Genomic DNA, 12,871 nt, shown 5'->3' on the forward strand with positions numbered 1-12,871 from the left:
TAATTTTAGAGAACCACTCTACATAATTTTAACAAGCAGATCTAATTCCTCAATAAGTCCAGGCATGGAGTTCAAGTCTTTACTATGAACTTTGCCTCAGGCCGTGGGTATGGAGACCGGTGAAGAAAGCTGGTTTGGTTATTTAGTATGGTTGGAGACAAATACAAGACTCATCTTCCCCTTGGAAGGGAAACTCCTTTTTTAGAGCATGAACAAGTAAATGGATTATACAAGAGAGGACAGAGGCATTGGCAGAACTCTCGCTTCTATAGATATTCAATAGAGGAAAAGAGGTATGTTACAGGAGAGTGACAGTAGATTGTCAATAACCTTGAGTTCAAACCAATGCTCTGTAGCATACCAATTGTGGCATACCAAAATCCTGTGTCCAGAGTGTTTCATGGGGAATGTTAACTCTGGCAGAACTGTTGTGAGAATTACTGATGTGAGTTCAAGTAAGAAAAATATCTGGTTTATATGGGCAATGGTAGCTCTAATTTTTGTAGGCTACTGTCTTCAGATATGTCTTCTTAGAGAAGATCTTTGAGGAAAACTTAAACCGAGCTGTAAAGAAGAGAAAAAGAGGGGGAAACTGGGATCAAGGCATCGAAGGGGAAGAGAGTCCCCCAGGGGGACAGAGCGTTACTCACCTACTTGACACCCACCTCCATCTTCATCCCAGATAATAGCAATCTTGCAATGTGTCCGGGCCCAGGCAGTAAATTCTGATTGGCTGAATTCTGCCATGAACACCTTTTCTCCTTCACAAAGACCATTTTCTTACCTCCCTCAACAGAGATGGTATCACAGAGTTCAGACCAGGGAGAGTTAAGGGGAAGTTGGCAGGTGAACTGAAAGTTTTGCATTCTAGACAAAAGAGACAGATACCTCATTCCCTCTTTCTTCCTGCCTTTTTGAAGTTGTGATTCTTGGACCCAGGGAACCCATTTTGTAATCATGAGGTGACAGCAAGGAGGACAAAAGACCAATTTACTAATGATAGTGAAGTTGAAAGATGGGAGGAGTAGGTGTCCCTGACGGGAGTCCTTGAGCAAGCACATGACTTAGGACTATCTTTGCTGCTTTGGTATATGAGGAAGAAAAACCCAGTGTTGGCTAAGCCACTGTAAGGTCAGTCTTTTCTTATTTGCAACACAAAGAATTCCTGAGTATATACAGTTAAAGCATTGAGAAAGAGAGCTCCTTTTTATCTCTCCAAGAAACATGACCTGCTCATTTCTCTCCTAAAACTGCACTAAAGATCTGGGAGAAGGACTCTTGTTTGAGGGTAAGAAGGATAAGAAGAGGAGACTTTTTTGATCTAGAGGTTTTCTTTCAGGAAACACCCCTTGTGTGTTGCTCTCTAGAGTGCACATCACTTCTGCAGCTTTGAGGAAAGGCCACCTGGAATCTAGCCAAATTAGAGTGACCACTGCCTCTTGAGACAAATGATTCATCCAACTTCTAGAAATCACACCAATGCCACCTCAAAGAATAGAGTCAACTCATTGTCCATTGATACACTGTGGAGCATTCCTGAGAGCTGGCTCAGAGTTCCCCCAGACCAGGACAGGGCAATTCCTCCAACAGAAACCTAAGAGAGCTCAGGCACTCCGAGGGCTCAGGGTCCTATTTCCAGGTATAAGCTGTTATATGTGAGCACTGCTGTGTACGACTGTTAATGCAAAACCTGACTGGAGTTTCAGGGAACATAAGGGCATGAATCATACTGTATATGGTATGATTGGTGAAAACACCATGTCTAATCCTGTGTTTGATACAACACACTGGCCATTTTTGCTGCCCAAACATCAGAGGTCTTTAATTCTGGATCTAGAATCAAAACAATGTGTGCTGATAGATAAAGGTGTGTGTATCCCACATTCTAAGGAACCTGCTGATAGATAAAAGTGTGTGTATCCCACATCCTAAGGAACCTAAGAGATGCTCTGTCCCCTTTAGTGTCCTAGTACTAGCAATTCCTTTGCTTTTAATTCTCTGTTAGACTCACATGCTGCTAAGAGCAATACATATTGACTAGCTTACACGAGGGTATAAATTATTAATTTTATCCTTTTCTCTTGGCTTGGTGGATGTAGATAAGCTGAGGCACACGGTCCTCATCCTTGCTCCACAAATATGCTGTGTGCTTTTTAAACCATGATTCCTTTGATCATTTTGCCCTTGCCCAGGTTGGCCTCCCTGCCCCATCTCTCCTTTAGTATGGTATTGATCATGTAGTATGTAGCTCAAAGGTCCTACCTGAACAGAACTTCTGGTAAGTCTGCTCAGAATTAATGCTTCTTGGCCACCTTTATAGTCCCCAGCCCCAGATGGTTTATTTATTTGTTCACTCACTCACTTGTTCATTTCTCACCATCTTTGCCCTTGATGAGTCTGGGAAGGAAAAGAGAGGTTAATCAAGAAATAACACTATTCAGTGGAAAATTGCCACTCTGCAAAGCATTATGATGCAGAGGTACTTGGTGAGAGCATTGTAGGTGGGGTCATGTGGGCCTCCCTAGGAAAGTGGGGATTGACCTGTGACCAGAGGGAGAGGAGGGAACACCCAGGCTAATGCAGTTGACTCTGGGCCCTCACAGGGCTGTGGATTATTAGGGGGATTAAACAAATCTGTGAATCTCCTTATTGTCCTTGCAACTTGGTACGTTCTTCATAAGTAGTGACTGTCATGATTGCTAGTATCATAGCTTCATCATTATGACTGTGAATTGCAACCATATTCACTAGTATGCAATCCTGGCCTTTGACAAAGTAGGCTATAAGGCAGTCTATAAATTCATTCTTTAGCATTCAATTATTATAACATGGTATGTTGGACTGAAAAAGCATCTGAGCCGAGTCTAGGCATGATATTGACCTAATTTCTTTACTTTCTGATGAGGTGTGTGGTGTGTGTGTTTATAGCATATATATAAGTATACATATATTATATATTACATTATATATATAAAACATATGTGTATACATATATTACATGTATATATGTAAGTATATTTACATATGCTTAAATATATATATACACCAAGTATATATACTTACACATGTAAGTAAAAGAATATATATATATATATACACACATTTATATATATACTTACATGTATACATGTAAGTATATATAATTTATATATGTTTTTCTGGCTACTATCATAAATCAAAAAGTAAAAACCTTTCAATATTTATCAGAAGGTTTAATGTGAATATCATTGACTCTCCTTCTAAGAATCTAACCTGATACATATATGCCTGAAAACATAATTCTAAGGTTGAATAATATTATCCACATAATATTAGAAATCACTCAAAGGCCCATCAGCAGGGGTAGGTGCTGTGCATTTTTCTCTGTCCTATGAAGGACTTTGTGGGGGTTAAAAGCAATGAGGTGGATCTATGTAATCTGACATATCAAGAAGTCAAAATCATATTTCAGAGTGAAAATGCAACTAGTCAAACTGGCCTTTGAGAACACATTAATGAGGCTTGAGGGCCCGTAGTTCTCTTCTATGAGAAACAAAGTCAAAAGCGAGAAATAAGTGAATCAATGGGACAGGGGGTATCGTGGGGGTAAGCAGAGCTTGCTTCGAAGTCGAACTACCTGCCCTCAAATCCCATCTCTTCCATCCTAACTGAGTAAGCTTGGGCAAATTATTTATCCCTGCTGGCTTCACATTTTATAAAATGGGGACCAAAATAGTACAAACCTCAGAGGGATGAGGTGAGGACTAAATGTGCTTGAAACCCTGCAGGGACCATAGGGCTCACAGGCCGTTCCTTGTAATTATTATGATGACTAAATATATCTCCAACCATAGAAAGAAGACTGCAGAGAGCACAGGCTTCCTGGTAGGCTGTGAATTAATGCAAGAAGATGACACCCGCACCCTTATCATAAATTCTTGTTTTACTGAACCCAGATGTAAAACAGGATGGCGGCCAACACAACACCAGGCAGCTCATCTTGTCGTGGCTTCTGCTCTGAGGCCTTGAATTCTCAGGGTGGAAAGGCAAAGGTGGTGCTCTCCACCTGGGTTGCACTCTGCCATGCTGGGAATGCAGCTCCAAAGATGCTCCTTGCAGGGAAGGGACTTCATGACTCCACCGCCTTGAGGAGGACTGACTGGTAACAACCTGGACATCAGGTCGAAGGGACAGTTTGCAAACTTCAGGCTCTCCTCAAGGACCAACTGAACTAAATGTGGGAAAGTTCACCTTCTCCTATGGAGAGAAGGCATAGAATACCCAGAATCTTCCCAGAAACAGGACATTGCATGCAGTGTCCCCGCGGTTCAGAAGGCCGTTTTCCATGCCTTCTGCTTCCCTTCCTCCACCTTCCTGGTGGCTTTGCTCTTAACACTTTCTCCCTACGTGACTTTTGGCCTTGCGTTTGGATCCAGGACACAAGTCCCTTTACCCACTCATGCCCACTTGGAACAGTGGGTACGGGAGTTGTGTGGAGTGGGGTCCCCAGGAGAGGCCAAGCCCAGAGGGGAATTCACACTGTTGCTCCCTGATGATTTGAAGCTTTTGTAATGAGAAAATGATTACTCAGTAGTTACCTGTTGGAAGGTTCTACATAAAGCAAGTGTTCTTGCTGTCTCCATTCTAACATCCATCTATGAAGGCAGACACGAGTGGTGACACAGGATGACAAGATGTCAAGTTCTATGGCTTTGTTTCTAATTCTAACAGAAAACCTGTTTTTAAATTTTGAGTGTGAAAATTTTCACACACAGAAAAGTAAAGAATATCATCACGGACATCGATACCTACTTTAATTTAAACCACAGTCAAAACATGCTACATTTGCTTTATTCTCTCTCTCTCTCTCTCTCTCTCTCTTTCTTGACTTGGTTTATAGACATCATGACATTTTATCCCCAAACCTTTCAGAAAGCTTCTCTTAAAAGTAACATGGTTCTTTTATAACAATAATGCATATCAAATGTTTTTAAAAATAATGCAATTATCATACCCATCAAAACTAACAATCATTCATTAGTGGCATGTAATACCCAATCCAAATCCAAGTGTCCATAAGTTGGCCCATAAGTTTCTTCATTGGTGATTTGTTTGGACCACACTGTACTGGGGAGCCTTTCGTGACTTTCTGAAAGACATTTGAAGGGCACCAGCTCCTTCATCCCCAGCTGGAAAGAAGCCAGGGTGGAGAATGTCTTTACTTTCTTTGGGTGATGGCTTTGCATGCAGGGGCCAAGACACCTGGCATTCTTGCTTAATGACCATGAACCAGAACAGGAACGGGCCTGTGATTACTCACTGGCATGAGTTCAGAGTTGCATGACCAATATGAAAATCACATGCAAATCTGAGTAAACTGTACTAGCTTCCTTTAAAAGGCCCAATGACAAGCCTGAGATTATTACACCCGTTGAGAGGGAACATGTTCTTAAATTGACTGAATTGTGACTTTGTTGGTTTATGGCAGTTTTAACTCCATTTTCCCTCCCCAGGGAAGGGAATTTAGCTGGTTAGCAACAGCATTCGCTTACCCTTGAAACTCCTGAGCAGCAAATCTCCTTAGCTGGTCACTGCTACTGCTGCTACACATGCTGACCCTTAAGTGCCCCAGGAGTTCCCAATTCAAGTCCTAATTCTATAAGTAACCCCATGTGACCTTCACCTCAGCTTTAAAAATCACTCGCATCCACTGGAAAATGAGGAGGCTGACCCCATACTCTTGAAGTTGATTTCCAGTTCTAAAACTTCAGGTATCCCTGAAAAGGTTTGACCTCTTTGACTCTGAATTTCTCTGACTGGGATTTGGTGGGAATTGGGGTCATACATATTCCTTTAGTGTGCATTGCTAGCAAAAAAAGAAAAGTCAAATTCTCACTCACCTTAATATCCGCGTCCTTATATTGAAATTGGATCGCCCAGTTTTATTTTTTGTTTGAGGCATTTGGGTGTATTCATTCAAATGGAGGTTTTGATTCCTTTGAAGGATCTTAAGCAAAGAAAAGAACTTAAGAAAGAGGTCTCATAGGGGTTCTGTGATAGCATTTGTTATCAGGGTACTGGTTAAGACAGCAGAAGAAACCAAGCGGCTTCAAAGGCAGGTGAGAGTGAAGGCATCTGGGTATTTGGAGACGGTGTCTGCCCTAACCTTGAGAAGTGAGGGCAGGATGTTCCCTGAGTCATTACCTTACATGCATGGCTTTGCTTAATCCTCACCACAAGCACAGGAAGTAGTATTATTCCTCATTTGCAGATGAAGACACTGGAGTTCAGAAAACGGATTTAAATCATCTGTTCCCGGTCACAAAGAAAGAAGGAGACAGTGTGTGAAACCAAAGCCCCAACTCTTCCTCCTTCTCTTTGTCAGCTCACCTGTCTTCGTTTTTGTCTCTGAAAATGATAGATATTGACACTGCCCAAGAGTAAGAATTGAGAACGTGCGTCAGACAGAAATAGAGTTCAAGCAAACTTCTTACAAGTTTCTTTGCTGACTGTTTGATTTTTGAGCTACCAATGTCTCCTGGGATCAAGTATTGTTCTGGCACCTAATATTAGATCAACTAAGAAGCTTTCAATTAACTTCAGGACTCTACCCGTACTTGTCCTACCAGGACTGCTCTTTGCCTTCTTTACATGTCCTCCCCTCCTGACCTCCCCAGGAAGCCTTCCCTGACTGCTCAGCCTGGGTGAGGCTCTCTCGCAGGTACTCTTAGCACTCTGTCTCGCCCCTTTAGTTGCTTCTTATCATAAGTCAGAATAGTATAGACCTTCAGTAAGAGGATTTCAGAACTAACCTGTCCTAGTCCATAAAGAGGCTGTCTTTCTATCTATGTAGCTCTTGGCCAGATACTTCAACCCATGTGCCTCAGTTTCTTCAACTGTGAAGTGGAGCAGTGATAGAACCTACTATCTATAGGACATGGCTTAACCCACAGACAGCCCACAGAACAGTGCTTGACACTTGAAGAACTCAGTCTTTGGTAGCTATCTTTATTTTGTCTTAACTTTCTCCATTGGCAAGTTCTTCTGGGATAGATGCTATATTGGTCTGATTGACTGTTGTATGCCCAGGATCTACCCACACTCTGGATCCTCCAAAAGTGTTGATTGCCCATTCGACTTATAGCCTTTGTGAATCTCACCCTGCTGAGTATCTGTCATGTGCTGGGGGCTTCATATATATTTTCTCTCACCACTCCCAAGAATTAGTAGAGAAAATGTAGCTTCAGAGAAGTCAACTGCCCTACCTGGGGTCACAGAGCTATTAGAGGGTTGAAGTAGTATTGAAACCCTCGATGGGAGACTCTGGGCCGAGTGCCCTTTTCCTTCTCTAGGCTGCTTCTTTGTGTCATGGAAAGAACAATGAACCTTATGTAAACCCTATGTAAATAGGAGGCTCTAGTTTCATGAAACCAAAGCCAAAATAAAGTAAGCAGAAGTTAACAAAAGACTCATAGTCATCTGATATTTTAATTAAAAAAAAAAAAAATACCTCCTCCTTCTTTCCTAGACTCCAAAATGGATGTCGATTCCTGAGCAGAGATTCCTCTTCCATGGAGGACACAACATTTCTGTCTATGGGACTAAAAGACCACTTGCAAGTGTTGATTTATGAGAGACCATTGGGAACCTTCTGGGCCACTCTAAACTAGGAATGGTCTGTGTTGGGCTACTCGACTGGAAGACCAATGGAGAACTGTTACCTATTTGTAGCAAATGAATGACCGCGTATGTCAGTGCTTCTCTGACTCAAAGTGCACGCAAATCACCTGGGACCTTGTTACAAGCCTGCGGCCAGCTGAGTAGGTCTAACACATTTCCAACTGATCTGATGCTGGAAGAACACCTCTGAAAGGCGAGCCTAATGTGACTTCCTTGGGCGTCACTCTGGCCGGACACAGGAACTCCAGAAAGGATGATCTTTGCACCGACAGTCAGTAGAAGTCTGCTGGCAGCCACTGCACTCAAATCCAGCTGCACCATGCAATGGGAACCGGCTCTTGGGCCGGATTCTACTCTGGGGATCTGAGGGCCCTTGGGTATCAATGGATACTGGCCATCGGGAAGTGGCAAAGATTTGATGCAAAGTATCACTAAGGTCACTTTTTGTTCTAAGGTTATAGGACTTACCGACTTCTTTCAAAGCTGGCTTTGCAGTGGATGGAGCTTTCGTTGCTGTGTTTTGTTTTCAAGAAGGGAGTGGGAGGGGCTTGAAGTCATATGAAAGTGTCTTCTGAGTAAGTGCCTGGGACTCCTCCGAAGGCCCACAGCGGCTAACGTCTGGTACAACTCCTTGGCTCCTTTCTGCTCTTTGTGGTCTGTGAGCATTTCATATCAGATACTCTCACCCCCATTCACATTTTGCATCTCTTTTGGTCCCCTATGTCCTTTTGAATTTGCATTTTCTGGCACATTGAGGGCTTTCGAAGGATTTTATGTGACGATGAACCCTGAAGGCAGGCAGACCTAACCATTTCTATGTGCTTATTAATGAATACTTTATGGAAACACTTTACTGGCATCGGCTCTTTTTCCACGAAATGAGGTTTTAGCAAGTTTATGAACTGGAAGACGTGCCTTCACTAGTAGACGGAGTCCCTCTCTCACGTGTGAGATCGCCATGCTGATCAGTCATAGCCCTCTCTGGACAGGCAGTCTATGGAAAGATTCTCACAGCTGACCTGGTGTCAGGGGCAAGGGAGGCACAGAAACTCTCTGTACGTGGAACTGGCCTTCAACACGCTGACTGTCCCCTCCTGTGGGAATCAAGGACTGAGCCACAGGAGCATGAGCACCTTCTCTAGGGGTCACCCAAATGGTCCGTCTGTCCTTCTCAGTGGCAGGGATGGGCCCCACATCCCATGCGCCCCGCCTCCCCTCTCTCTCTGCCCTTGGTCTCCCTGCTCCTGGCCTTGCTACTGCTCATTCCTGGTGCCTCCTGATATCCCTCAGTGCTCAGTGAATGTTCTGGTCCTCTCCTCCCTGGCTTCACTCAGGCCACCTTCTCCTCCTGGCTGCACGACCCTGGCCTGCCTGAATAAACTGCACAAGTCACTGCTGCCATTAAGACATTGTCACCAGTGCACTGGCTTAGAGCACAAATTGACTGTCGTGGGGTTTGGAGGGGAGACTCAGTCTCATGGCCTCTTCCAGCTCCTGGAGGCTGCAGCTGTCCTCGGCTCATGGCCCCTTCCTCCATTTTTAAAGCCAACACTAGCCCAGCCAATCTTCCCTATGATGTCACCTCCCTGGTTGTGACTCATGTGCCTGCTGTCCTCTTCCCTGTAAAGAACCCGTGTGATTACATTGAGACCACATGATCTCATAGAATAACCTTCCAAATAAATACAGTTGATGGGTGGCCTTTATGTCATTTGCCATCTAAATTCCCCCAGATCAGATGGCCGAGTGTCTCTGGGAGAGATTCTGTTCAGATGGGCAGGGGTGGCTTGGGAGACACTGATCAGGAAAGAGAAGAGGCCTTGAAACACTTTCCCTTTAGAGTGCACAGCTTCTTCTCACCTATTCAGTTTTGCCCAGATGCATCATATCTTGCTGAAAAATCATATCATATCTCAAAATATTAATCATTCTGAGACTACAACAGAACATTCAATATGTAGCTACTGTGAACAAGAGGACAGAACAAACGTGCATTAAATATTTAAATTATAAGATAAGGAACATCCATTATTAAATGCTACATAAGTTATCAATGCAATAAACAAAAATAACAAATAGTCTTCAGTTCTGTAGGATTTAAATCTTTGTCCAACAGCAAGCTGGATACTTCTCATGCAGATTATCTCCTAATATCTAAAACAACTCTATGTGGTGGGTGCTATTGATATTCACATTCAAAATCAGGAAACATTGACTGAAAGAGGACCAGTGTGTTGCCAAAGGTCATAGTTATTTTGTGGAAGGCAGGGGTTTGAACCTGGGCTGAGGTCTATCATGCAGACACAACCGAGGGCCACACTGCCACTCAGGAACTCAGAGGAGGGAACCAGGGGGACTAGACCTGAAGTAGCAGAGAAAGGCTTCCTGAGGTGGGTACAAGTGAGCAGGTTTAAAGGCTGCTCAAGTTTGGGCTGATGTTTCCTAAAGTTAGGGAAAGAAAGGATAATAGATGCAAATTTAGGAAATAAATTCATAAGTATTTGAACGTAAAATCACATGCTTTCACTACCCCTACATCCCTCATCCCCAAAACTAATGAAGTAACATGAATGAATGAATGAATGAATGAATGAATGAACAAATGAATAAAAAGTTGGTCCATGGGAATCCCCTAAAAGTCCCTTTAGGAGAGCAGGGGAACCAGAACTCACTTACCTTCCAGCTACTGGAACCATTTTCCCCCAGGGCTTGACCGTGCCCCAGGGCAGTGTGCATTTGTGAACAACGCTGCTTTTATTTCCACCTTCCACTCTCTCTCTTTGGCCCTGCAATTAAAAGAGAAGTTACCTTTGTTTTCTTTAGCCCTTAGGTTGGCCCCTTTTCTGCTGCCCTTGAGGAAACATTCCCAGGCTTGGCCAGATGGGGGCGTGCTTGGGTGTGGAGGAGGGAAGGATGAGATGCGCCCCATGCAGGGTGTGCTCCCAGGGAGCACTGCAGCTGTTGCAAGGAGCACAGATTCAAAAGTGGAACTCACTTGTGTCCATTAGAAACTCTGTAGTTCATATACATCTTTCATTTTGCAGCCACCATGGATATAGAAATGAGCAGGACAAGTCCCCTTCTTTGCAAGAACTACTAGTCAAGTGGAGAAAACACATGGAAACCCTCCTCTATGAGAAAAAAAAAAATCAGACTCACATACAGTGAACAAGTTTGAGCGCAAAGTGTCAAGTTCGTCAACATCATCTCTTACGCCATTACTCCCACATAGTAGGCAATGTCAGTCCCTTTCCATGAGCGAGGAACTTGGGTTCAAAAATTTCCTAACCTCCCAAGGCCCCATAACTTGCAACCCCATTAGTCAGGATTCAAATGCAGTCCTGCCTCCAAAACCAACTCACTTTGTGTTGAAGGACATTCGGGCCCCATGGCCTACCAGAGCAGGAGTCAATGGACTTTTTCTTAAAGGGACAAATGGTAAATATTTCAGTTTTGTGACTGGAGGGCAACAGGAGAATACTCGTGTAGTCATCTGAAGTGGAACCACTTGAAAGTATTAACCCTCTCTCAGCTCACAGCTCACAGACAGTAGACAGGATTTTCCTTATAGATCACAGCTTGCTGACCCCAGGACAGGGGCAATTCCTCCCTTCCAGAGCCCACTGTGCAGAGGTAGATATAAATCAGGATGCGGATGGAGATACAGGTGTGGAGATAGAGAACCTACATCATATGCACGACACATATTCCACGGCATCCACCCGCAAACACCTCGTAGGACATTCTGACGTCTGTGCATCTGCACTGTTGTTTCTATCAATGTTGATTTGAAGATGAACACTGTGAGCCCCTTGTTCTGTGGAGAGCACAACATGAATTCTTACTCATAGTAAAGCCTGCTAATGATGGTGTTGGGACCACGGTAAGGCATTAGAATTTACTATGGAGACTCTGTGGACTGGGCCATGCATTTTTGTCTTATTTGGTACCAAGTCCCCAATTCTGTGATGGGAAAAGACATAGTGTTGCTTCTTGGAGTGGTTTTGGGAGGGGCCCTAGAACCTCAGAGGCACATTGATTACAGTCACCATGGCCCAGTGCAAGTTCAACAGGCGGCGGCTGAACACTGAAGAGCTCCAGAGGCTGAGAGATCAGATTCCTTAATTTGCTTCTGCCACTTTCCCCTCCTGAGGGCACGTGGCTGTGACCTATCCAGGATAATGGTGAAAGTGTTTGCAGCAATGACGACAACAGGTTCAGGTTGGTTGAGGCCTCCCGTTGGATCAGGTGCTCACCTGTGTGGAACCACCTGGTTGCCACACCAACTCTCCAAGTGAGGTCACGGTGTTATCCCCAGCGGCTTGATGGAAAAACTGAAGCACAGAGAGGTTACGTGATTTGTCACACAGCTAGACAGCAGCAGAATGATACACCAGGCAAGTTGCACAGAACCTGTATTCCCATGGTATTAGTGACTTCTTTGGAGGAAATTGTGACAAATGGTGATTTCAATTGAGGTGGGATGGAGGTTTCTCAAACGTGGGCTTGGAACTGATGCTGGCTCTTGTCTCTTTCCCCTTTGGAATTTTCAGAAGCCCTGTGAGAGGAGAGGCTACATCTTCTGCTTATACGATCACCTGGTTTGACTTCTGACATCATTGAGCAAGTGGCCGATGCTGCTAGACTCCCTCACAGCCTCTTCCTACCCTTCTGGAGGAGACACCTCCAGTTGTGTGGTGCAGGAGAGACCATGCACAAGTGGTTTATGAGGGGCTGCCAAGGGGAGTGGCCATCCCGACAGGAAGCCATGGCAGGTGGTGAGTATGAAGGAACCTGGGCCCATGGCAGCGGGCACGGCCATCTGCAGGAGCATTTGGCTGGGGCAGTGGAGCATTGTGGTAAGAAGCCCGATGGTCGCCAACTTCACACCCCTGAGCAGCGTGTATCAGGGAGGCTACTGACCAAGCCTCGCTTTCTTCATTAGCAAAATGGAGATGGTGATACAGCTCGAAAACCAGTCATTTATTTACATGTCTCAAATTCCCCCAAATCTGAAAACATGAAATATTTTTCATAAGCTCATAGCAGCTATACCTGGCCTGAACAGGCACAAGATGCAGACTTGGTGTAATCTTTCCTTACCTCACTCCGTGAGCATATGCATGATTTTCGTAGCGAAATATTAAGGTATTTGATTATAGTATTATGTAGATTGCTGATGGGGTTAAACATCATGAAATACATGCGTTAT

General features: G+C 44.1%; 1 long non-coding RNA gene across 2 annotated transcripts; it reads right to left on the minus strand.

Moving 5' to 3' along the window:
• Window positions 1-3,940: 3,940 nt before the first annotated feature.
• Window positions 3,941-10,868, minus strand: LOC306652986. 2 transcript variants are annotated; one of them, XR_013761600.1, is made up of 3 exons: window positions 10,655-10,868; window positions 10,336-10,445; window positions 3,941-5,986 (listed from the first exon to the last, which is right to left on the minus strand). It is a non-coding gene; the product is annotated as an uncharacterized lncRNA (long non-coding RNA). The 2 variants fall into 2 exon arrangements; XR_013761601.1 differs by having other exon boundaries at window positions 3,941-5,168; window positions 5,880-10,445.
• Between the last annotated feature and the right edge of the window lie 2,003 nt (window positions 10,869-12,871).

Source organism: Sciurus vulgaris, assembly GCF_902686455.1.
Source record: "Sciurus vulgaris genome assembly, chromosome: 1".
NCBI lineage: Eukaryota > Metazoa > Chordata > Mammalia > Rodentia > Sciuridae > Sciurus > Sciurus vulgaris.